Source organism: Aphelocoma coerulescens, chromosome 3 (genome assembly GCF_041296385.1).
Source record: "Aphelocoma coerulescens isolate FSJ_1873_10779 chromosome 3, UR_Acoe_1.0, whole genome shotgun sequence".
NCBI classification, from domain to species: domain Eukaryota; kingdom Metazoa; phylum Chordata; class Aves; order Passeriformes; family Corvidae; genus Aphelocoma; species Aphelocoma coerulescens.
The window spans coordinates 3,506,886-3,532,754 of record NC_091016.1 but is presented as its reverse complement, the minus strand read 5'-3'; the positions used below and the strand labels follow the sequence as shown (position 1 = coordinate 3,532,754).

The 25,869-nt window shown below is 43.9% G+C and overlaps 1 protein-coding gene across 4 annotated transcripts in view; it reads right to left on the bottom strand.

The window, feature by feature from the left end:
- Positions 1-4,866: 4,866 nt before the first annotated feature.
- Positions 4,867-25,869, bottom strand: part of CCDC85A (coiled-coil domain containing 85A) — a 215,823-nt gene continuing 194,820 nt past the window's right edge. For 2 of the 4 annotated variants that reach the window (XM_069008883.1, XM_069008866.1), the window contains 2 exons: positions 5,823-7,551; positions 4,867-4,947 (listed from right to left, as the gene is read on the bottom strand). The gene's annotated coding sequence lies outside the window, so the exon portion shown is untranslated. Of the gene's footprint in view, positions 4,948-5,822; positions 7,552-13,637; positions 16,189-25,869 lie in introns of those variants that run through there. The other 2 variants (XM_069008872.1, XM_069008871.1) reach the window with 2 other exon arrangements.

The window sequence follows — 25,869 nt, the reverse complement described above, 5'->3', positions numbered from 1 at the left end:
CCGCTATTCCTTAACACTGGCTCTGAGGGAAAGGTGCGACCACCTGGGAATAGTCCTGAGCCTCCACTGAATTTTGGAACTGATTACAGAGACTCCCATTGCTCTGAAGGAACAGTGTGTGATCCTTGGTGTTCTGCCAGGTTCTGTTTAATTGTTCTTTATTAAGAGCAGCCCTGGGCACGAGATAATCCGTACAGAGGCCACGATCCCTCCTGACGAAGCTGCATCCCACGGCTTGGGAGGAACCTGCTGCATGGCTCAGTCAGGTAAGATTCTCACAGGTGCAGTTAAACCAAATGCAAGGTGGTCTCCTCATGAGAGTAAAGGAGCTCATGTTTTAATTTTCTATTAATAATTTCCTCTCATTCTGCCACATGGTGCATCTCTCATATCATTTGGAAAAGCAAGGGAGAAATGGAAACACACCCAGCGTTCAACAGCACTGTTCTGACAGTGCTGGGGATGGGAAAATGATCACCCTCAACTGTGCTCAGTCATTTGGCTCTCATTTGAAGGTCATGGCTTTGAGTATCTCTTCAAACAATGCACAGAGCAATGACCAAAGTAGGGGAAAAATTCAGGACTAGGATCAAAATATGGAACTCTTAAAAATACTCTTCAAACCCTAAGAGTCCATAGCTGTCCCTATACAAACTATGGCTGTAATTTGTGTAGCCTGAAGATCTGTCCAGTCCCTGAGCTGTTGTTCCACCTCATGCAGACTGGAGCATCTCAGTGCTTCCTCCAGCTCCAGCTGACTTTAACTAGGGAGCTGGTGACCTCCTGAAATGCACTGGGTATCCCAGCTTTACTGAGGTCACTATTACCTCCCACTGCATTTGAAGGCATTGGGATTGTGTGGCCAATGCCCAGTAGGGTGACTCACAGAAATAAAAAAGAACAACAAAGAGAAATCTTTTTTTTTTTCCTTGTCTACTTTCAGTTTTACAGCACCAGCTCAGTCAGGGAATGTTGTATTTGTGCTCTTCAGCTGGATGTGCCATTGAATATTTTGGTTATCAGTGTGGAAAAAAGGCAGTTTGAAGTAATCTACTGACAAAATAATTCTGAAGGGGTTTTTAATGTTTTGCTTTAAGAAAGAGAGTGGCTCAAGCCTGGATTCAGGTAGCAAATCCAATTTCCTGTCCTGAATGGCAATGCCAGTGTGGTAATTAGACCATGAAGGACAATACTAATTTTAAGGTATATGTAGGTGGGGGAAAAAAAGGAGATTGAAATAATCAACATGTGAAATCATAAGTGAATCCAGTTTCCTTGGCAACTTCTACTGTGCAGTCTGAGTGTCCCTGAGAATTTCACTTGGAAGCAAGTGGGCAGCAGGTACTTATTGGAGATGGGAATGCTTTTGAGGGAGAACAGTGGGAAACTCTGGTTCAAACCTGTTTTACGTGTGGTTTTGTTCTTCCCATCGAACTCTGTGTCATTGTTTTCACTTCCCAGTGAACTGTTGGTGGCTCTTCTCCCTGGCAGAGGTGGATATTGCACCAGGAAGAGTGGTGGATACATTTGTTGAAGTCTCTCTTTTTTTCATTGGGAAATTGAGTGGTCATTAAATTCTGTTACCTAAATAGTTACAGCAGAAGAGACTTTGGTTAAAGATAGACCAAAACCAGTTGAAAAAGCAGTAGAAAAGTATTTTGCTTTGGTGTTTCAGATACAGCAATCCCTAGAACCAGGCTCTGGGCTGACATCTTTATCAGTCCCTCTGCTCCCAAGCATTAAATCATTACAACTGAAGCATCAAAGAGCTCACAAGGCTTTAAAAAAAGAGAAGGTGTTGGGGTGTTTAGCTTTTCCCATCCATAATTTCAATTTTTGCATGATATCTTCAAAGATTTTCTTTTTAATAAAAATGGAATTGCTCTGCAATCCCCTGAGTGGGCCTTTCAGGGAGAAAGTAAAATTGCAATACCCTAAAAATCACAAGGAATGACAACGAAGTTGGGTTACAGACTTAATTGGCTTTAATTGGAAAACCATCTACTGGAAAAAAACCTCAAACATAGCTGAATAGTACTGCAGGTCAAAGGGAGTTCCTGAGGAGAGAGGTAATGGTTATAGGGAATCAGAAAAGGAGCAAGGGATGTTTAACCCAAAAGAGGAAAAATGGAACAGGTTTGCTTTATACATCTCCATATAAATACAATTTTTTATATATGTTTATATGTGTGTATAAATACTATTGTCCATTGTAAATCCTTTTAGATTTCTTGTACAAAAATACCATTATTGGGATAAAAAGTTTAAAGATATTCTTTAATACTCTCACTTCCCTTGCCTTTCCTATCTGTGGTACCTGCAATGGAAGTGGAGCTAGTTCTGTTTCGTGTTTGGACACACATTTTGGTTTGACCTCAGGAAACTGGCACAGTGCTGTTGCTGGAGGGGTTTTTTGGATGAGTATCCCAGTGTATTTCCCAGGGGAAAATGCCCTCTGGAACCCAATGCCAGCTCAGGCCAGAAGGGCAAACTTGGCCCAAAGAAATCACTTTTCCATGGTGACAGGAGCAAAGTCTCTACAGGAGTTGGGTGTGCTGAAAAGGACAATTTGTTGTGATTCTTGAGGACTGTGATCTGGATTTACAGCTCCAGTCCCTCCTTGATATAACCAAAAACAGATGTTAAATGAAGAAGTTTGTGAGGTATTTCTTTAGTTTCTCCAAGGTACTGGTACCAGATCTAATGCCAGCTGCTCATTTTAATATTTCCTGGTCTGTTAACTCAGTTTAATCCCCTAAAATAGGCACTTTTTTACTGTAATTTATATGTGACCTTTGTGAGCAGAGTATCTGAAAATACAGGGAGGTTACTGAATTCTGTCTTTTCTCACCAGTGTGAGGCACTGAAATAATAACCTCTCGTTAGAGAAGGGAAAAGAGGGCACACGTCATGTCCAATATTTTAGCCTGTGGCTGAGCTGTGAACTAAACCCAGCTCTCCAGAGCTAGGCTCAGAGCTGAAGCAAATAGGTCACTCTTGCTCTCTCTAGACCATCCATGGGATGAATTGCAATGTACATTTAAAAAGCACTGCAAGTTTTTGAATCCAGCATCCAAATTTTGCTCTGCAGATTTTGCCTTCATTGCTCTGCCCGCAGCTCTCGTGTCGTGTTGTAACGAGTGCCAAGGTTCTGCCTTTGCTGGGGGAAAGCAGCGCTTGGAGCACAGGCAGCAAAGCCTTGTCCTGGCTTCTTCTCTTCTGAAACCATTTTGTGCAGCTCTGGCCCAGAGGAAACTCCTCTCGTGACAGTCAGCGCTGAAACACTTGGCACAACCTCCCCATTACCACCGGGGCTTTGTTAAGTTGTGAGAACGTTTGCTTCTCAAGTTCAAATGATTTTGCCGCTGCCTCCCATAGCACAACCCCATCCCAGGTCATCGCAGGGCATCACATCAGGCATGAGCAGCGCCCCTGCTGGCGTCACAGTGGAATGGGCCAGGACCTGCAAGGCACAGTGGGTGAGCCTCTTCCCTTCTTTCAGTTTGCTGTTTCAGTTTTCCTTCCTTCTGCTGCTGGCCTTCCATCCTTCTTTCTGTTCTTCTCCCATCTTTCCATCAGCAGTTTTTACCCCTCCTTCCCTTCCATCTCTCTGGCAGAAAGAAGGGACACTGCTTCCATTTGTCCTCCCTCCTTCTGTTCTTCCATCTGTCTTTCCACCTATTTTGCCTCCCCTTTGTCTATACATGTTCTTCCTTCTACCCCTTCCATCTTCTTTTCTGTCCTTCTGTTCTTCATTCTGTGCTCCACTCCTTCCTTCCTCCTTTTGCCCATGCTTCTATCCCTCTATTCTGCCAGTCTTATTTCCATCCATCTGTCCTTCCTTCTGTTTGTCCTTTAGTGTCCCTTTCTGTCCCTCTTTCCACCCATTCTTTCCTCCTGTTCATTCTTTCTTCTGTTTGTCCTTCCTTCCAGCTGACTCTCCTGCCTTCTTTCCTTTTGTCCATCCATTCCTAAGTCTGTCCTCCCTTACTTCCATTCATCCTTACCTTTATATATCCATTATATATCAAATCTGTATATTTATAGTGGATAAAACTGACCCTTTCCTGGCCAGCAGCAGCAGATCCCCATTCGTGCTCCATTTGGGGGCTTCTGTGTGTCCATCAGTGCTCCCTCTTTCTATCCCTTGGACACGTGTGCTGCCATCCTGATGGGGGCAGCTAAAGGGCCTTTTCCTGCTGCTGCAGGAGCAGCTGCATCCCCACCATACAGAGCACACACGGAGTAAGGAGGGTTTGATTTTCATGCAAACACAAGTTTTGTGCTACCTGGCCTTTGCTCAGTTCCCAGTTACTGTCCTATGTGACTCACTAACAGCATCCCACTGTCCCTGTGCACAGTCCTCTTCTTGCAGCGTCTCTAATGCAGCTCAGATGAGGGGAGAGCAGTGTCAGTAGTGTGGATTCAGGCACTGTGTGCTTCTGGCAAGAGCCCCAGCAGGAATTGCTCCCATCCATCTCCCATTACTGTGCTGACACCTTCAAATGGCAGTGGGCTTTACAGGCTGTGTTGGGAATTATCCCTGCACCTGCTCACTGCAGTCACCATACATGTGTTTATCCTTTCCTGCTCCCATCTTTGTACCACACTGACTTGCCAACAAGGGGGGAAAAAAAGGCATTTATCAACACACCACCATTTTGTGCAGCAGTCCAGCAATTCTGAATGGATTCTGTTTGGATCAGATACCCAATATTGTTCATCCAAGAAAAACAAAGAGAAGAGTCCAGGGGTGATAATCAGCAAGAGTTACTGCAACACATGTGCACAAACATCCCACTCCTGCTTTTTCCCAGCCATAAATTTTAAATTACACTGGTGGGAGGAAAAGGTTTTCCTCTCTCTGAAACAATTCTGAATACCTGTTCTGAATTACAGGACCTACATTGATCTGCCTGTCATCCTGCTCCATTTGGAGTGATAGAGCTGTAGAAAAAAAATACTTTGTTTAATTGATATAATATTGTATTTTTACTTTAGGACAGAACTGAGGGTATGAGGGATGTTCCTCCTGCAAAAAAACAACACTGGCAGGTGAAGTCCTGACAGCAAAGCCCTAATTCAGCACTTGCTTAATTCTGCTGACTAAACAAGTCCCTGTGCTGTGTGAGCACTGCTGATGTCCCACGGTGAGACCCGGCACACTGAGAGCAGGTTTTGTGCCCAAACAGATCCCTGGCATTGAGCTGGGCACTGGCTCCGAGGGGATGTGGAACTTCCCTCATGGCTGGAGCAGTGTGAGCTACCCTGGTTCTGGACTGCTCTCAAAAGAAAGGAGTTTTCCCCTTCTGCTCAGCCTGAGTGAGGACTTGAAGCATTGCCGGACATTCCTGCCCTTGCCTCAGGCTACAGCTGTGTTGTGTTCCATGTGTTCGCCTCCTGGCCAGGGGCAGCCAGCTGGGAGGGACCAGCTGCTGAGGACACTCCGGACACAGGGACAGGCAGTGCCTGGGGTGACTGTGCCAGATGGTGCCCAAGCTCCCCAGGGCCCCAGACACTGTTTGGGGTGGCAGTGTCCTCAGGAATTCTGCTGTTCTCCTTGCCCTGCCAGCAGCTGCATTCAGCCCTTCAAGGGAGTGACACAAAACCAACCTGTACCACCAAAAGGGGGAGGCTCCCATCCATGACCCAGGGCACTGCACACTAGAAAAGACCATTTTTGTTATTATTGTAATTGCTGGTGCTGACACCTTGTGTTTGTTCTGGGTTGGGCTGAAAAGGAATTTCTGGGATGTCTGTGCTCAGGTGCCAATCCCAGAACCTTCATCTGTTAAGAGCTTTGGGAAATGTTTGTTCCTGACCTGGACTCTCTTTCCCAGCTTGAAAGTGCTGTAGGTCTTGTGCTGAATGTGCCACTGGTGTCACAGCAGCCTCATCACTCTTGGGTTCCTCACCTGCTTCTGCAGACAGAAGAGGCTAGCACTCTAAAAAACAAACAAACAAAAAATTAATTTTAAAAGGCACCAAAATGTTCTCAATTTGGAACTGTAGCCTATTTCTTTGGGACATACTGTGTCTCACTCTGCACAAACCCATTGCTTAGATTCCATAGGATTTCTTCAGCAGTAATCATGGCCTTTAAACAAGGAGGTTTTTTATAAGCACACAACTCATAGCCATGGGAAAATAAAGTTCCCTTGGAGAAAACAAATGGTAAGAGATACTACATATTTATTTTATCAGATTAAAGAAATGTTTTTAAAAAGGAAGGAAGAACATATTGAAAAAAGGCTGAGCTGCTGCATTACATTGCCTTGATTGACCATCAGGAAGGTTTCTGGCAGTGCCACTTTGTCCTGATTAAAGCCCTCAGTGGCACAGGGAGGCCTGAAATCCTTTATTCTGGTCAGGGTTTAGTGTGGGTTAGTGAGGATCCCTTCAGGACACAAACCAGTGCAGTCACGCCTGTGTCCAGGTGTGGGGAAAAGGGTCAGTAATTATTCCCTACCTGCACTCCTTTGGGATCCACCCCCACAGCCCAGCCTGGAGCAAAGTGGGAGGGAGGGATGTTTGGAGAAGGAGCTTTAAGCTCCAGAAATATTGTATGTAAAGCTCTTTTTCAGAGTCTACTTTTGTTTTGAACCAATATTTTCCTGCTTTACTTGGTCTTTGTTTCTTGAAGAGATGAGGAAAAGATAACTATGTTTCTTTTCATGTACTGTCACCTCAGCACATAACCACAAGTTTTAGAGGTCAGCTCCATGCCCACGGAATGGGATCCACACCATCAGCCACCACAGAACCAGGGAGACACTTTGACTTAGACAGCAGCTGGACTGGAGGGAGAAAGTCAGTAAGAGTTACAGGTTTATAAAAAGGAAACATATCTGGAATGTTTGGGTTGATAACTTGCATGTAAAATAAATAATGTTTTAAAAGGGTATCCAAAATTAGAGTGGGAATCTGGCTAGGGAGCAGGTGCCCACATTCTGTCCCTTGCTCCCCATACACATGCCCAGCTATTTCTGCCTGCTGATGTTACATCAGCTCACTGATGTTAAATCATGAGATGTCCACAATAAACCATTAAATAAAATATTACAGCATTGCTCAGCAAGAAAGAGCTCACAGCACAAATGCCTTCATTACCTTGTCATTTAGATGATAATCCAGGTGTCCCAGTCAAATCCTGCCTGGCTTTCCCTACCTTCTTAGCAATTCAGACTGGACAGATTTCCTAGAGCTGCTCTTCAGAGTCAGGATTTTTTCCCCAGGATGTTGCAGGAACAACAAATTTCTGCTGTATGCAAGGCAATGGGGCACGATTTATAAATAGCTGGATGAGATAGTAGATAAGAGATGTTAGACAGATGATAGATAGACAGGTAGACAGACAGACAGATAAAAAAAATCTGTCTCTCACCTGTAACAGCCTGAGCTGCTGTTGCTCCACTGTCAGCACTTTCAGGCCCTTGGCTGCACAGCCACAGCCCATGGCATGGGCAGTGCCAAGTGGAGAGTGTGCCACTGCACCTCACCTACCAGGCCTCAGACAATGTGGTGACAGCCCTCCAGCCCCTTCTGCCCTCCCTGTCAAAAAAGAAGCTAAAAAAAGTAAGAAAAATATTTTTGCATCCACACGTTCCAATTCTGTTTAACAACCAGTACATTGCTTCTAGTGGGATAATGATTTCTTGATGGACTCTCATCAATGGCCTGTTTACCACTTTATCTGAATAATTGCTTCAGAGTGACCACAGAAGGAGCAGCAGGTAGGAAATGAGGCTGCAGTTGCTAAAACATAATGGATCATTTAGTCCTTCTCATAAGGTTTTAACACTTCTGTGCCTGATGGCATCGTTCTGATGAGAATAAACCTGGCTGTTGGGATCAGGTCACGTACATCACCACATCAGAAATCACATCTGCCACACCAGAATAAGCCCCCCACAAAACAAACATTAAAAAAATAGAAGTATTCAAAGTGTACTCCCAGCTTGCAGGCACTACACCCCCTGATTGAACTGATGAACGTCTCAGGAAGGAGGTCTCTCCCTCCTGTTGTTAGCATGAGGGGTTTTTTTTGGTCTTTTCCCGTATTTTGCATCTTTTAATGTTTCCTTTCTTTCTTTTACTTTTCACTCAATTTCATTTCTAGCCCTACTTCCCCCACCTTCCAGTACTGACAAAGCCCAGGCATAAAACCACTTATGCCAAAGCTTTGAAAAATTTTCATTTTTTTGCCATTAAAACCCTTGTGTGAAGCACTGGCTCCATATGTGTCCAGGGGACATAAAATAATCCTTTTTGGGGGTGACCTGCTTTATGAAAAGGAGCCAGTCAAGCCATTTAAATAAATGTATATTTTAAAGTGCCCTATAATAGAAATGGTATTTGAATTATATTCTTTACCTAGAGCTTTCCAAGTGATATTGTGGTATAAGTTTGAAGATAGTCTTAATTTTTTATGAGCATTTTAGTATACTTTTAGAAGAAGATGTAATTAAGACTGTGGTTTCCCGCATGGGTTCTCAGCAAGGAGAGCTGCATCCACGGATGCCACTTGAGATGGTTTTTGTTGTGGCTCCATAATAATGAACCAGGTTAGGATGAGGAGCAGCTCTGTAGAAAGCATTTGGACTGATCTGTGTATAGCAACTATTTCTGGGAATGCAGTCTGGGTAATTATGCCCCTAAATAGCCAAACTATTTGTGTAGAGCCTCCTCCACGACTGTAATTATGCTTGCACTTTGCACACCCAATCCAGCCTGCACTGAAACGCTGGCAAAATTAGCTGCAAGCTTTTGCAATAGAATGAAAATGGAGATCCATTGGAGAAACCAGAGCCACACATCCCAAAGCAGGCTCCAAGTGCAACAGCCCATAATAAAATGCAATGAGGAGATGCTGGATGCTGCCCCCAGAATAAGGGGCTGCAAAGAGGGAACACTGCACTGAGCCAGGGGTGACAACTGAATCCCCATCGCAGAAAGAGGGGAAAATGTTACCACTGAGGACCTTCAGCCCTTTAACAGGCATCCTTGAAAAGGAGGATGCAAGAAAGGGAATGGAAAAGAGCCTCAGCTCAAAATTACATGCAGGGCTTTCTAAGGAAAAACCCACAGGAGTGTTTCTAGAACTGTGTGGCTCGAGACAGCGTTCACAATTCACAATTTATGAAAATAAATAAATATAGACCTGCGAATTTCCAAAGTGCTGCAGAAACAACAGGCACCTGATCCTTGGGATCAGTTGCATTTGCCTTCAGTCCCCTTGCATTTGCCTCACTGTCACTCATCCCTGGGTAAAGGCAATGTGAAGGGACACGTTTGTCCTGCTCAAATTTGTAGTTCAGAGATCAGGAAAAGAGAGTCAGTTTGCTAAACAAATGTGTTTTCTTTTCCTTTGATAATAACCATCCACTGCACCAGAACCCACAGCAGGTGAAAAATGAGGCCAAAACTCCCTCCTCACTTTCACCCGCTCAAACAGACTCAGATGATCCCAGATATGTTGGAAGGACAATGCTCTCATTTTCAAACTGAGAGAATCAGAAAGTAACCAAAGTGTTGGATGTTTGAAGAACCCATTTAAAATATGATTAGCCTAATTTTTTTAATGATCTGTGCTTGGGAATTATGAATTCACCAGCATCACCAAGGACCAGCTATTTCAAAAGAGAAAATCCACTGGATTCTTTCCCCTGATTCCTGTCACTCAGGCATGGTGTACCCAGTTTGTGCTACAGCTTTTGCAGTTTAGTGTTTCTAATAGTTAACCCTCCTACCTTGACGCTTCAGTTCACCCACTCCAGATAAATCAATCTGCAATTATTGTTTTTCTGGGCTTGCCTCATTTTGTGTGATGCTGCTGTAAAGTTAAGAGCCAATACAATGTTTGGGGTATTACCAACACTTTTCCAAAAACTACTCAAATAGAAATACTCAGAAAGGAGATGGGTTTGTAAATACCATAGGAAACTTCCTTGCCAAGAATCTCACGTGCCTTCAGTTCAGACTTCCCAATACCAAGAACACCAAAGGATATAATTCTGCAAACTCCACCCAACAAACACTGTGGAGAGTTGTTTGGTAAAAAAAAGGTTGGTGAAATCCTACAATATTTTTTCTTAAATCTGAGATACTTTGATTACAAAGTGCTCTTACAGCATTTCATACTTGTTTGGCAGCATGCTTCCTGCTCCTGGGTAAATTCCTTGTGAAATGGGAATGAACTACTGATGTCTCCCTTTCTTTCCCAACCTTTACCAAGGTTTTAGGGTTTTTCCTGTTTAGGGAAAGCTTTTCCCTCCAGACATGCCCAAGGTGGGATGCTGTTCCCTGGAGAAGGTTGTCTAGCCCAGGATTGGTACTGTGAGGCCTTCCCATGCGGGAGAGAAGGAATCATTCAACCAGTTCACTCCTTTTTAAACGACTATGTCAGACTCTTATCCCATAAAAATAAATCACTCTATCAAAGTGCACGTGTTCCAGGAAGGAAAATCCAGTATTTATATTCTGGCTCCCAACTTGCTGTTAAACCACAGCAGTAGCTGTGAAACTGAAGCTGAGCCACAGAAAACTCTTAATAGTCGTTATAATTTGGGTTTGGGTCTCAGCTGGAAGCCCAGAATACAGTGGGGGATTATCCTCCCCAGAAGCCACTTGGCTGGGAGTCTGCAGCCAGCACCTTTCACTGAGGAGTCACTGGGGGATGATGACAATTCCTGCCTTCCCCAGCACTGCTGCTGCCAGCACAGACAGAACTCTGCTCCTTCAGCAGGGCTGTGTGTGGGGCAAGAGGAACTTCTGCAGGTGCTGTAAAATAAACCAAATCATAAGGGAAAGTGGTGCCTGAATTCCAGCTTCACCATTTGCTATTACCACTGGCGGCCCTAATGCTCTGTACAATGATCCACTTCAGTTGCTAAATTAGCTTTTTCAAGGGGGATTTCATTTGGGGAAAGCAAAACAAATCACCAGCTTAACAGAACTTGAGGGCTTAAACATTCTGATGATACAAAAATAAGCCTGAGTTATCATTGCTCGCTATGCTCCGCCTCAAAAAGCTTCCCAAACAACTCCCAACAACTGGCAGCAGCTCTCAGATCAAAGGAGCCTCTTAGGCTGATGTGAAACTGCACAAACCTTTCTATTAAATATTGAGAGGATAAATAGGGTTTATTCTGCAGGAATGTGTGCACACATGCACACAAACACACACCTATAAGATCTATACATGCACACATCACTCCAAATTCTCTACAGCTCTGTCTCGATACATCTGTACATACACACAAACCTGTGTGTGTTTGTACACATACAAACTTCAAAGTCTCTTCACTTTGGGATCAAATTCTAGTCAACAACCAATTAGATATTTTTTTCCCTCCAGCAATTCTGTAAATATTCATGTGGTTTCTTTTCCCTAAAGTTAAGACTGTCACCCGCTTCTAGAACCTGCTAAATAATTCCAAGGAAACGAAACGCAGCTTTTGGGATGTCACTTGTTCCATTCCCAGGTTTGCCAGCAGACAGGGAGTCACAGAATCACAGAACATTCTGAGCTGGAAGAGACCCACAAGGATTGTAGTGTAAAACACTCATTCCCAAGTCTTAATTTTCAGCAGACAGATGTTCATGCCAAGTCTGTGAGTTCAGAGTATTGACAGCACAAAGTCGGGTCACAGATTGATCAAATTTCAGGCACCTTATCACATTGAAATATCCACTATAAATAATTGCCAATAGTCAAGTAAATCAAACCAAAGTGGCTCTTAAAGGAAGGTTCACATGCAGCAGATATGAAAGAACTTCCTGATTGTTCCAAATCCTATTTTAATTAACACTTACTCCTAGTCTGCCTTTATTTTTTCCTTTTCATCTCCTGCCTGTCATTCATTTGACATCTCTACCATGATGAGAGTGATACTTAATATGAATGGGAAACACAAAAAATACCCCCAAAACATTTCCAATACTCTCTCTGCTTAAAGAGATTCTGCTGATTGACATTGGCACCTTTGTCCTAGAACCCATTTTCTTTTACTTCATTTCAGGCCCATATCAGAATTCTAACAGAAACCCTAACTCAGAACAGAATTTCAAGAGAAGAACTCAGCTTCTCCTCTCCCCAGCACATTTCCCTATCAAACACCAGTCCTTGGCAGCTAGGTGCCTCCAAAATCAGCCTGATGACGAGGTTTTTAAATTATGAGGAAACAGAAAAGTAGGACAGACAAGGAGAGGAAATTTTTCAGATGTATTCGTGATTGCCCTGAGTCCGATCCACTGCAGTCGGAATGAAAACGGGCATTGCTTCCAGTGGATGTGGTTGTGTTTGTTTTCTTCATTATTTCCTCACTTGCAGATGATTTTTCATTATGGAAAGCATGTTGTTAAATGCTGAAATACAGGTGATCTGACCTTTACTCACTCAGTTTACTCAGGGTCTACATTATAAGAGGGAATAAATTTGGCTCCAAGGCTTCTAGCTGGCCAAGTATGCTCTGTGAAATGAAAAAAATCAACTTCTGCTGCAAAATGGGAGATTTAAATTTTAGTTGAAATACAGAAGCAGATTTACTCATGTCTTTCTCTTTCCATGAGCTTTCTGTCAGTACACAACTACATTGTGAAATCTGTATGCAAATAGACACGAGGTACACACAACCCGGGTAACACAGCTACTGCTCCACCTTTGCAGTCAAACTGTGCTCATCAACCCTGGCACCTGGAAATTATTTGGAGGGGGTAAACCCCAGAATTTACATTGGTCCTAAGGCTATTCCAGATTCCTTTATAGTTACACTTGCACAGAGTTGATCGAGCAGGAGAAATCAAAGCCAGACTGAGAAGCCCCATCAGTTTGCTCCTACAGCAATATAATTTCTTTCATTATTTCTTTCAGTGTGTTTCAGAAGCTCTTCCAGCTGAAGAGCACAACAGGCCTTCCTGTAAAGCACGAAAGAGTGCCAGTGATCTCTGGAATTTCTGATTTTGCAGGTTTTTGTCACAGGATTAGGCTGCAGGAGACAGGTCCAAAACTCTTGAACAGGCAGCTGCAGGCACCTCATAACTTTCAAGATGGATTTCCAGCACACACTCTCTGTGCCACAGCAGCTTCTCCAAGGATAGTACTGATACCTCAGACAGGGAGTGAATCTCAGCTGCTTTAACATCCTCACTGAGGGATGTTAAAGGCCATGCTCCTCCTCCAAAATGCCAGACATTTCAGATGAAACTCCAGGGACAGCTGACACTCAAATCTGTGCTCACGTGAGGCTCTGGGTGCCAGCAGCTGCTCTAAACACCATCAGTCTGTCCTAGTACTGCATTGATTTCTGCCACGACTGACAGCCCAAACGTGCTCCTCCAAGAGGAACACACTTCCTACTTCTAAATATGCCTTCAATATTTTTTTTCCAATATAATTTCTGCCTTGTTTGATCCCAATTAAGCACCTGAAGTGCACTTTCTAAGTTACATCAAGGGGAAAGTTCCTTTTGCTCAATATTTTGTCTCTTGTCTTCACAGCCACATTGATCCTGAAATTCAGACAAGCCTGCAGCAAGGTGCCACAGCTTGGCACAGTCACTGCACAGCTCCATCCTCTGGTGTTCGAGGAAGAGGAGACTGTCATGGATTAGGTCTTACCTGGCTGTGGCACTGACAGCAGCAGCTCTGCAGTTATGAATTATTTACATTGCTGCATTTACAACGGGACTGCCAGATCTACATGATGACAAACAAAAAAAAGCAAATTTGACCTTTTAACGTGTAGTGAAGTGAATGTGCAGAGATGGAAGCCACAGCCCACATCGTGCTGTTAGCAGAGGCTGTAATACTGACTGCAAGTGAAGCTCAGACTCTGTGCTCACCTGCCCTTGTATTTAACTGTGCTGGAGCTCTCATTCTTCTTCAGGGAAACAGAGGATTTTCCATTCAAATAAGAGCTAAGAGCTTATCTTGCTTTGAACAGTTCCCTTTCCCTGTGTGTATTACACACCCTTAAAGCATTTTACTCCCCAACTCAGGTGCTAATTCCTCACTGGCTTTATCACACACTTAAGTCAAAGGAAAGACTTCTAGAATTGGAAAAGGCAGATCCTCCAGGCAACATTGGGAGAAAAAAAAAACCCTTTCCTAATTGGCAGATTAGTGAATCAGAGACAGCTGTGAACCCTTTAGGTGCCTTTGACAGGTTAGACAGGTCTGTCAGGGTAGCACAAGTACCAACCTTCCCTGGGGCTCGGTAACACCCTGAGGGGTCTGCTGCACTGGATGGTTCCATGATGTTTGTCAAAAAGATCTGGAATTGGGATAGGAATTTTGCAACCATTTGGTTCATTCCTGGTAGCAGATAAACCCTTTTTTATCCTGAAGAGCAATTTCCTGCACCCCTCCAGCAGAGGGGTTAAGCAGAGCCTCAGCTATGAGGTAACCCAAACGATTGTTCTCAAGTACTCACAAAAATTGCTCAGTTCTGCATCGCCCATCGTGGCTACCTCTGGCCACTCCATCCCCAGAAAATGCCAACGCCTTCCTGGGTTCCCGTGCAGACAACCCTGCAGCATGGGACAGCAAAGGCCACAGGCCAGGTGCTGCTGCGGGCAGGTTTGGGAACAGGGAGCACGCAAGGAGCTCGCCAAGACTGCACACTTGGATAGCAAAAATGGAGCTAAGGTTTAGTTGTGAGGTCAATGAGGCTTTATTAAATCAGGACACTCTTTACCCCTCTGCAGGGGAGTTTGGGGAGATACTCTTGGCATTCCTGGAATGATCTGAGCACCAGCACAAGGCTGCTGAATTGTTGCCACTTTGCATAATCCAATGGCAAAGCTGTCAATTTTCTGATCTAAAAATGGGGAAAGCACATATACACACAGGATTATGGGGGCAAAAGGGGAAACAGTTGCTTTGAGCTTCCCCCTGGTGACCTCCCACCCAGGGGAGGAGAAGAGGAACCCAACCACCCAAGGGACAAACACCTTCACCCCAGGCCTGAACTTTCCAAACCACTGCTAAGGAAGGCGAGACCTTGGAGGAGTTGCAAGTGAGTGTAACAGTGAGGCAACAAGCCTGAGACCTTTGGAGTTTTTATCCCTTCCTGAGACTAATCAGATTTTTTTTCTGGCATAACACCATGAAAGTCACCCCAGGGAAGAGTTCTGGACTGTTGGCTGATCAAGTTTTTATATTAAATTATGTTTTTGCCTTTGAAATTGCCATTAGAGACACCACAATGACGGGAAAAGGCTGAAAAAGTGCCAAGACAGCAAGTCTTAACAAATGTCTTGCTTTCCCTACCCCAAGTTCTGTTAAAGACAAAGCTGTGAATAAGATCTGAAAAATTGTGATCTATATGAGTGCTGGGGGTTTTTCCCAGTTTTAATGCAAAGTGTTGCTGTTTGATGGCTTGACGGATCTTCCCCTCACTGAACCACTGCAGACCAGGATGAACCCCTGGCCTGGAGCTCAAAACCCATTAACTTCCTACTCCATATTCATAAGGAAAGAAGCCTTCTGAGGGCTGGACACACTGAGTAACTCCCATGCCAAAGATGCAGAACTCTTCGGTACAGCTACCAAAGAATCAGTCTTTTCCTGATGGCTGCTTTGTGTGGCTCCTGGGATATCTGTACTTTTGTAATAATCTAAGTAATTATAAAAATAATAACGTAAGACAAGCAGCAAAAATATTGAAAGTACATGTGTGTGTTTGGGGATGTGTGTAGCAGGAGATCACCCTCTGGACCCAGCACTGTGGACTGTTTCTCATCCCACAATCCAAGATAATACACATTTCAGAGCCCCTGTTGTGAGCAAGTATTTAAAAACTAACATTAAAGGAAAATAAACCTTTCCAATCAATTGTGAAAGTAAAACCAGCAGCAAAGCAGCTACAGAAATGGAAGCACAGCTAGAAGAAAATTAAAAACAGCAACCCCAGAATACCTGTCCTAATTAAACGTTAGCTGGGAATATGTGAATTAAAATAGGAATGACATTTGAATTAATAAAAGAGCAACAAAATGTTTTTCCTTGACTGATGGTGTAATTTCCTGAGCTCCAAGGCATGTTGGCCATCTAACCAGCTTTATGTGGACACTTCGTAGGCTTATGCAGCATTTTTGGGAACTGACTGACCTTGTCAATCCAGAGTGTCCAACCAAGACGCCTCTGTGGTTTGGGTTGTCAAAAAAGGATCCATGGAATTTTTTTAGGCTGTAAATAAATGTATAAAACGAATTGCAAGACACCCAAAAAGGTGGTGAAAAGCACACAGTGGTCAGGAGAGAAAGAGAACCTTGAAATGCATCCAGAACTTTCCTGTGCTGGGCAGATTTTCCAACACTTCCCTTTGTTACCAACATAGATACAAATTGAACCACAACACAGCAAGATGCAGTGATATTAAATACATTGTAAGAGCTATTTGAGATTCCTAGAAAAACTAAAATTAAAGATAAGGCTCTAAAATCACAGGACCAAGTTTACGCCAATCAGGTATTTCCAGATTTGTAAGGCCATTTTTCTATGAGATAAACATTTAACTAGAGCAAGGCTGTAAATACTGAACTGAACTGCTTTATACTGCCACAGCACCTGAGATTTTTGGCTGCAAGGTGAAATGCAGGCTTAGTATTTTTTAAAAATACAAATATATGACAAGCCCTGCTAAGGAGGCTCCAGCACACACAGAGCTCCATCTGGAATGCCCCTGTGCTGTACCCCTGCAAGTTCCTTTCTGAATACACAGCAGGGGCTTCATCATGCACCACCTTTTTCTTTCTTCCCTACTTTGCTCCATTCCCTGGTACCACAAACCCATTTTTCTAAATGGATGTCTTGGATCCTGAGTGCCTCCAGGCAAGCCCATGCCTGAGCAGCCCTGCAAGAGGAGAAATGCAGCCTGATACTCATTAAAAGTCTGTTGATAGGCTCAGACTCTCCTGCTATTGAAGATTCATCAGTTTCTCTTTCCACAAGAATGTATTTGACTGCAGTATTTGGAAAGTAGAGCAATAGCACCAATTATATCCTAGCAAAGTGTGTGTCTGCATACAAAATTTCTGTGGTGGGATGGCATTAAATTCCCTGGTAGATTGCCAGAGTTTAGCGATATTAATGCTGGATTCTGACACGGTGACAAAGCCGCGTTGCTGCGGTGCGCCGGCGCCTGGGGGAGGATGTTTGCACACTCCTGCACCAGGCACAGGGAAAGCACAGAGCTCAGGAACCTGTCCCTAAAACACCCAAACAAAACCCAAACTATCCGGGGATTTCTTCCCAGGGCTGGCACACACTATTGCAGCCCACAAAGGTGGGAGTCCCTGTGCTCTGTCTGCTCAGTGCTCGAGGCTGAGGCTGCAGCTTCACCTCAGTTTCTGTGCTGAAGATGTGAAACAGCACCAAAGGTAAAACCAGGGACCACGTTCAGCTCCTCCAAATGTGGGTCATGATCCCCAGGTCTTGTCTCGTTCTTAAGAATAACCAAATACAACCAACAAAATCACATAAACAATATAAAGAGTTGAAAGTCAGGGGACTTGCTTCCAAATGCTTTTAAACAGAGCTGGTTATTAAGTCACACAGGCACTTTTTAAAAGCTTCTTGATCATCTTGTTCTTGTACAAAGATGCCCTTGATATTCTGCTGCCTTAACATCAGCCACCAATATCCCATTGCCTTCCATGAGGAACAGCTTCCCCAGCACCTGCAGCTCAGGAAGAGGAGAGGAATGCTGTAAAACCCCAGGGAAACACCACTCGGAGTAATGAACTGGGACTGGGAGATACCTGGGGTGGGTGTGCAGGACACCAGAGCACGTCTATCAAAATAACAACAGGACATGAGGCAATAAATAAGTGCTGACCTACAGAGCAGCTCCCAGCTTCCACGGAGAGATGTGTGAAATGAATTGCCTGGGGGAGCAGGTTATGGGGAGGGGAGGGAATGGTAACTCAAAGCACATAATGAGAGAGAACCTTCCTTTATTCACTCTGGAGCCTGCAGCCAGCAGGGCCGAACTCAGAAAACACCAGTGTAATGGAGGGTGTTAGGTGAAATAAAATTACTCTGTCAGAGAACAACCAAAGAAAAATTAATTGAGGATTAATATTAAATGAAGGCAAGAGAAGTTGGAGAGGGTAAATTCAGCCAAAAAGATTTGTAAGGAAGGGTCACTATGTGGTCTGCTGGAAAACAAGGAGAGCAAGAGCATGCTGCTGCTTTTTCTACATTCCTCATACAGAAAAAAAAACACCCAGAAGCAAGCCTGAAGTAGAATGTACAGGAAACAAAAAAAACCCTCTACATTTACACCTATTTCAGCATCATATAGAATTTGTCCTGAAGAGCAACACTCCTGTGCCTGTTAAAGCTCCACCAGAAGTAACAGTAGGACACAAAACCATCACTGCACTGGAGTGCCAGCAGTTCATCCTCAGCCAAAGGCTCTGTGCAGCCCACGGGTTCAGGGGATTATTTCCAGTTCAGAGCAGCACCCATGAGGGGCAGATCTGCAAGGACAGCAAGGCTGGACAACCAGGAGGATGCTACAGCAGACAAGGAGATCCCTTGGCTTCCCCTCTGACCACTGTGGCCTTGGGTGCTCTGCCAGGCACGCATCCTTCGCACGCTGAATATTGAGTGTATTGAACATAGTGTGTGAATACTGGGAATTTTTGTGAAAGGCGTGCCCCTTTCAGTATAAGTAATAGAAGCTTCTTCATAAACTGTCCCACCTATTCTCAGTCCCACCTGATAACCACGAGTTGGAGATCTCTCCTAGGTTATTTTTCCAGGCAACTTTAGAGGGGTCATGACTCCAGAGCCAAGTACATTACCCAGGGGAAAAAAAAAAAAAAAACAACAAAACAACAAAACAAAAAAAGGTGGTTCGTTATGGCATTTCAAAGAGAAATATTCAAAGCTCCTGCATGTAAAAAATTAATTAGCTGACCAAACATTTGAATGCTGAATAAATAACCTTTCCCTGGCAAAAATAAAGCTGAATGATCTGAAACAAAATAAAGGCAACCGTCCAGCAAGGAGAAGGAAAAGATAAGCTGTTTTCCTCTCTAAACTTCCCCAGCTTTCCTTAGTGGTCACACAGTTCAAAGAGGATCAAGTTCAAAGAGGACGCCAGCATCTGAGTCCAGCCTTGATCACAGTGCACTGTTCCTGGGAAACACAAAGGAGGAAATGATGAGCCCTATCCTGAGAAAAGGTGACACGTTAAAAAGCACAGGCCTGTCCTGCAGCCTGGTGCACAAGCCTGGAGCTCCTTCCCAGCCACCTCCATAATCTCCTGAATAGCCAGGAAAATACACGCAATTCTGACCCAGCAATGGGAAATTTCACCCATTCCTTACAAAACTGGCTCTGCACCTCCCAGCAACCTCCTAGTTTCTTGCTCACTCTTGAGTAAGTCCCATGAATCTCCAAGGGAAGGAGCTTCCCCCTCCTTCCGTAAGGTCCCGCTAATCTCTGCTTTGACTAGAGCAAACCAAGCAAGCCAATGCTCTCTCTGCCCCAGGGATGTTTGCTATCAAGTGGTTTTCCACACAGAGAGGAAACACAAGGCCCAGAGGGGATGGAAAGGTACATCCCATGTAGAGAGATTCAGGCAGCTGCCAATCCTGCCTTAGTGCTTGATAGAGCTGCAACTTTGGAGTTGTTTATTCCAGTTATTCTTTTAATTTGAATTATAATTGAATGCTTCAAGAAGCTCAACCCATGCTTTTGAGGCTTGAACATCCACACCAAGTCAGGCCTGTCTATAAAAGCAGTGAATTGAATATTTTTACTAAGTTCTTGCCATCCTTTTTTCTCCTGAGTCAAACATGGGCAATTTATTATGCAGCAGCTCCTTTCCTGAACTAGGGGAAGAACCAGCCTTTTGTCAGTACATGGAACCGCCAGCACGCTCATTTTCCCCACAAAACTCCCTCGTTCCAAAACATCAGCCTGACTCAGAACGGCTGGGTCAGAAAACAGCTTGTAGGGGAGGGTAATGAATATACAATGTATGCACAGTAACAAACAGCCGGTGAGTCATCCCAGATTTGTCCTACATTAACTTCACAGCCAGTCCCTGCTGGGGAACACAGAGGTGCTGCTTTAAAGGAGCTGGAGAAAAACTCAGGGGACACGCTGAACTTTCAGCTTGTTCACCAAAACGTGTAATTTGGCAATATCAACAATGCTCAGAAAACATCAGGGCAATGCATTTACTTTCTTGAGGATTTCTCTGCTACAGGCAGGAAACACACAGTTCAACCCAGCCTTGCCAATCAAGTAGTAGCTCAGATATGCTTATGTAAAGCTGCCTGCAAAATTACCACAAAAATTGAATAATCCTACAGGACATACTTTCCCAGCTTTACTGCGATGTCTGACAGCAAGAGCACACCGTGTTTTCTTATCCCTTCAGTCAAAGGAAACTCTGCAGCATTTTGTTTGGGGATGTTTGCAATTATTGCTGCTTTCCAATAAAGAGATCTTTTTAAGAAAGTATTTGGCCCATATTTCCAGAAAGAAAACCTTTTCCATGCCTCAAACACCGAGAAGTGATAATAGCAGTTAGTTCAAAGCAGAGTTAATGGGTTTATTGTTGCTGGTTTTTTCTCAGGGAAACTCACCCCCATTGCACGTGGGCCTGATGTTCACTGACAGGTGCACAGGCCATGAGGGTGTTCAAACCCACAAAGCCATCCCAGAGATGCTCCTGTGCCTGAGCTCTGCAGGTTCTCTCAGAGAAGGCCTGGCAAAAACCCCACTTGTGCCTTCAGCCACGGGGTCTCACCTTGCGAGTTGGTGTCACAAAATACAATACAGTCCATTCTTCTGTTCCCTGTCCCTCACAGGCTTGGTTTAGTGCCCTACAGTGAAAACTTCTTCATAAAGGTTTTTCTTCTGGAATAATTCAAATTAAGATCTCTGTTGGAGCATGCAATTATCCTACGTGTCTCTGAAATCAAGGAGAGCCAGTCAGAGGCGGATCTGTAACCGGGGATTATTTTCACAGCATATAATTTTCAGATCACGCACATCAGTGTTATAATTGGGCTGTGGGAGCAGAGGGTATCTTTATTTACACACAGTTCCTTTAACTCAGCAAAGTGCTGCAATTTCCCTTCTCCTTAGTAAATATTTTTCTCTCCAAACCTGCATCACAGGGATGGCCCATGACTGGGAAAGCCCTGCTTGCTCCAGAGATCATTTCATTTGGTAAATTAATCCTAATTGCAGGCATAGTTCCTGGGAAGCTTGTTGGATGGAAACCTTGGTAGCCTGAAATGGGTTTGTAATTTTTAATCAGAAAACATTCCAAACCTAAACATTCACAATTCTCCAAAATATAATGAGATCACCTACTAAAAAAAAAATAAAAATAAAAAATGGAAAAAACCAATGAGACTTGCAAAACAGCAGTATACACCTTTTAGGATTAGGCTGCTCAAGACCCGATAAAATTTTGTTTATATTGATTTGTATCTTTTGGTAGATTGATAGAGACATCAGTGGAGTCTTTTCCCAGGCTACATTGATCAAATTTGCCAAACTAGGATTTTTGTTAAAAAATCCTAGTAAAAAATCCTTACTGGAGTCTTGTATGTGGGTTGGACTTGGAGGGGGTTACTTACTTCCATCTGCTTCAATTCATGAAATTTTTAAATTTATCATTTGTGAGACTTCTGCTCTTCTTCCTTGCCAGCTTTGGTTGGATTTGTCCAATGAGTTTAAAAATTTCAGACCCATGGAGGAGCACAAGAGGCAAAATAGCTTTGCTTAGGAAGCAGGTGACTAAGATAAATAGACACTATGATTTCTTTGTCCTCCAGTTTCAGTCATTAGGAAGCATTCAGGTCATGTTACCAATTTATTTTCAACAGGAAGACTTGGTATTTTTTTTCCCCATGAAAAAAAAAAAAGCCGTTTTTGAGTCAAGACCTTTTAGAGCACGTTTCAAGGAAAACACACAAAATGCTACAAACTGAGCTCATTATTAACGCCAAACTCAGTGTCACACAGTCAGCAGCTGTACACACCTAATGCAGTGGCCTCAAGCCTGCCCAGCTAAGAGGCAAGTTTTATTTCTGATTTGGTTCATGTCCTATGCTGTGGAGCCAGAGCCTGGCAGTGTCAGCTGAAACCATGGGCAGTTCTGGTGTCATTAAGTCAGTTATTGGGAACTGGTTTAAAGACAAAATCTGCCCAAGAAAGCAAAAGTAACACAAAAAAGGGCCAAAAGTAAAGATGAGCAGAATGTAATTTATTTTTTTCTTGGCACACCAGCTATACTGAGATTTCTGTGTCATTAACTTTAAATATAGAGGGGTTTATAGGCTTGTCTTCATGTTTTCATTCCAGCACCTATGAAAACCACATGTGCAAAGGAAAATATAATAAATTTGGAGTTGAGGTTTCCTTCATTGAGTACCAGAACGATGCATTAGTCACAATTCCAGATGAATCTGTTAGGGATGATTTCATAACTTTTTTGTTTGTTTTCAGCTGTTCTGCTGATGTTTCACTGAAGTTTGCCCTTGACTTTTTTGCAATGTGTTCCTTGCCTATGGAGCTTTCAGTTCACAGAGTTCTCTGGGCTGACCTTGCTGCTGTCCTTGCCACAATGTGTCTCCCTCAGAGGATCCCGTTGCTCCAACAATGCCACTAAGCAGAGCTATGGGCTCTTGCACTGAGGTAACTCTGGGAACTTTGTCTTAAGCAAACCCTCAAAATTCAGCCTACACAGAGCATCAATCCATTCAAAATGAAGCTGTTTCCTTTAGAGAAATAATGACTAACAATCATAAAGTGAACCAAACGATGCATATTCTGGCAGGTTGTCTGATTTGTAAAGGATAAAGGTACTTCAGATCATGCTACAGGACTGTGCCTATAGTGCCAAGTCCCATGTTGAAAATAAAAGCAAATACCTTTTGAGTAGTCTCAAAAACCTCCACCAGTGTTCTTAAATAAAGACTTGGATTTGTCTTTCAATTACAAATATTACAGAATGGTTTGGGTGGAATGGACCTCAAAGCTCACCTCATTCTGTCCCCTGCCATGGGCAGGGGCACCTCCCACTATCCCAGGTTGCTCCAAGCCCTGTCCAACCTGGCCTGGAACACTTCCAGGGATGGGGCAACCACAGCTGCTCTGGACAACCTCTGCCAGGGCCTCCCCACCCTGACAGGGAGGAATTTCTTCCTAATATTGAATCTAAACCCGCCCTCTGTCAGTTTAAAGCCATTCCCCCTTGGCCTATCATTACATGCTCTAAGGTCGCTCTCCAGCTCTGAGAAAATATCTTACTTCCTTTTGTTTTTAAATTATGTTCTTGCAATCAAAATGAGCCCTTGCATTTTAGTTTGACTTGAAGTTCTTCAAAAATTTTTGCAATTATTATTATGACATTCGTAACTGTCAGTGAGCTGAAAAATAAGTTTCCAAACAGCTCTGAATCACTTACTATTACTCCTCAAGTCTGGCTCTTACAGATGTTTCAGGATTTTCTGCTGGGAGTCTGATCATCAGAACGAAACAGTCAATTACTCCAATTTAGCTTTTAAACTGAACTAAGGTTCTCCATAATGTCCTTGTTCCGGGCTTTTCAAAACCCAGCCTCTTAGAAGAGAAGGGGAAAGGTGCTTGTAATAAGAGGTGGCTGCAACAGAGCAGGCCAATTTCCTGCCATTTAACATCACAATGGTGGAGTCACTGCTAATAACAAATTCAATTTGTAAGTCCAAAACAACAAAACAACCCTGTTTGCCGTCTAAAACGTAATGGCTATGTCCTAGAAGAAAAGATCAAGTTTGTTTCAACGAGACAGGGAAGGGAGTTGTTCTTGTGACTGCTGTCCTTTTTGCCCCGTCTGCTTACGTACCCCACAAGATCTGTGTGTTCCTACTTCCACAGCAGCTCCCCGGGGCCAGTCTCTCCCTTCAGCTGTTCTCTTGAAAGCCTGCTTAAAGCCAAAACTGAACCAACATCCAAACGAGGACAGAAGCTGACCCAGATGTGTTCAAGCAAAAAGACTCGGGGGCTCAGCAGGAATTCAAGCAAAAATGGGAATAAGGAGTAAAGGAAGGCTCCCACATTGCCATGGGCTTCACTGCCCAAACCTGGAGGAGTTTTGCCCTGTGTGAGCTGCCAGTGCCACAGGTTTCATCCAGCTCCAGCAGGAAGCTCCTCTCTGGATGTTATTAATGGTGCCCACCACAGAATTCCCCCCAGGCAGGGCACGTGGATGGATCTGGAATGCTGGCAGTGGTCTAAGGGCTCGGTGTCCATTACAGCCACAGCTACTGACTGCAGAGGTTCTGGACTCAAAACATCACCACAAACATTCTGAAGGCGAGTATCAAAAACCTGAATCGTTTTACACATCTTTCAGCAGAAGTCTTTGAGCCCTGCAAACCCAATTACAGGAATGAATGATGAGACATATGATAGGGTAATTACTCATAATTAGATTTTGACACCATCTTTGTGAGACGGGCATTTGAGTTGTGGGGAGAGATGTTCTCATCTCAAAATCCACCAAAATGGTAGTTACTGTGTTGAAAAGTCAAATACAGCAGTGTAGTGCTAAAAGAGAGGAATCCACACAAGCAAGAGACATGGAACCCTAGAGCCACCTGAGCTCTTTCCATGCCTGGGAAGCCTCTCCTGGCTCCGAGGGGTGTGTGCCCAGTGCAGCAGCAGGGCTGTCTTGCAGCCTCCTCCTCCCACCCCCTCTGCTAAGTACCCTATAGATGTTTCAGGCTCACATTCCCGTTTCCTACTATGTGCCCTCCTCGCCACAGTTTTTCTGGCAGTCTGTGTCCTGCCCCACCTTAAACCCAGCATTTCCCAACACCTGCAGTGAAGCAACCCAAGCAGTCAATAACAAGGAGAGAATGAGGGAATGAGCTCCCCAGTTACTCCAGATGCATGCCTGCCCCACAGACTGTGAGCTGCCTGCAAGGAGGGCCATCCCCATCTCCTCATAAACACCAGAAACAACACCACTGGCACATCACAAAAATAGCAGGTACTTTTATCTCAGACCTGGACGGGACAAACAGAGTTGGGAAAAAAACCCTCTTGGCAGATTTTAGTCAAAGTGAGAAGTAAGAGAGAAAAGTTCAAGTTTTCCTTCATCCTTGCCTGATGGCAAAGAGGAATTTGCCCCCTTTTCCTTCACTAAATAGAACCATAACACGATGGAAACTAAAAATAGCATTGACCTGGTCCTTGTTCCTTATGACTGCATTCTCATTTCCAGTTTCCTTCCTTTCTGCCTTTTGCCTGACTAAATTGCACACAGCAGTTGGTTTAATGTTTTCCCTTCTCCATGAGCATCCCTCCCGAGGGGGCAGAGCCTCCTCATCGCTTGCTTTTTTAGCTTTGAATAGCTGAGAGCCACATTAGGATCCCCTGACTGGAGCAGGACCAGGGCCTTTCTCTGCCTTTCTTTCCTCTGCCTTCAGTAATCCTTCTATTTCAAACTTCCTTTTCAAGTGGCTGAATTTCCCTTTAGCCCATTAACACTCTCTGAGGAATATTAGCACTAAGGAATCAGCCACATTCACCCTTTCTTCGGTCCTGTCTCCCTCCCTCATTCCTGAGTCTTAAATATAGATCCTTAGTCTTTAACTTCTGAGTATCCCAATGGTGTCCATCAGCCCCCTTCCACTTCCTGCACTAAGGAGCTGACAGGTACATCATAAAACAGGACTTGTGGCATGGGTTTTATTCCAGTGAAAGTACTTTGAGCAGGCCAGCAGCATCAAATTATAAGCCACACTCAAGGCAGCTGTAATTGAAAGGCTCCTTCAAGTTGGAGAAGGCCTGCAGGCAAAGCTCACATCCAAAGCTGGGATTCCCCCAGATCCAGAAGCAATACAG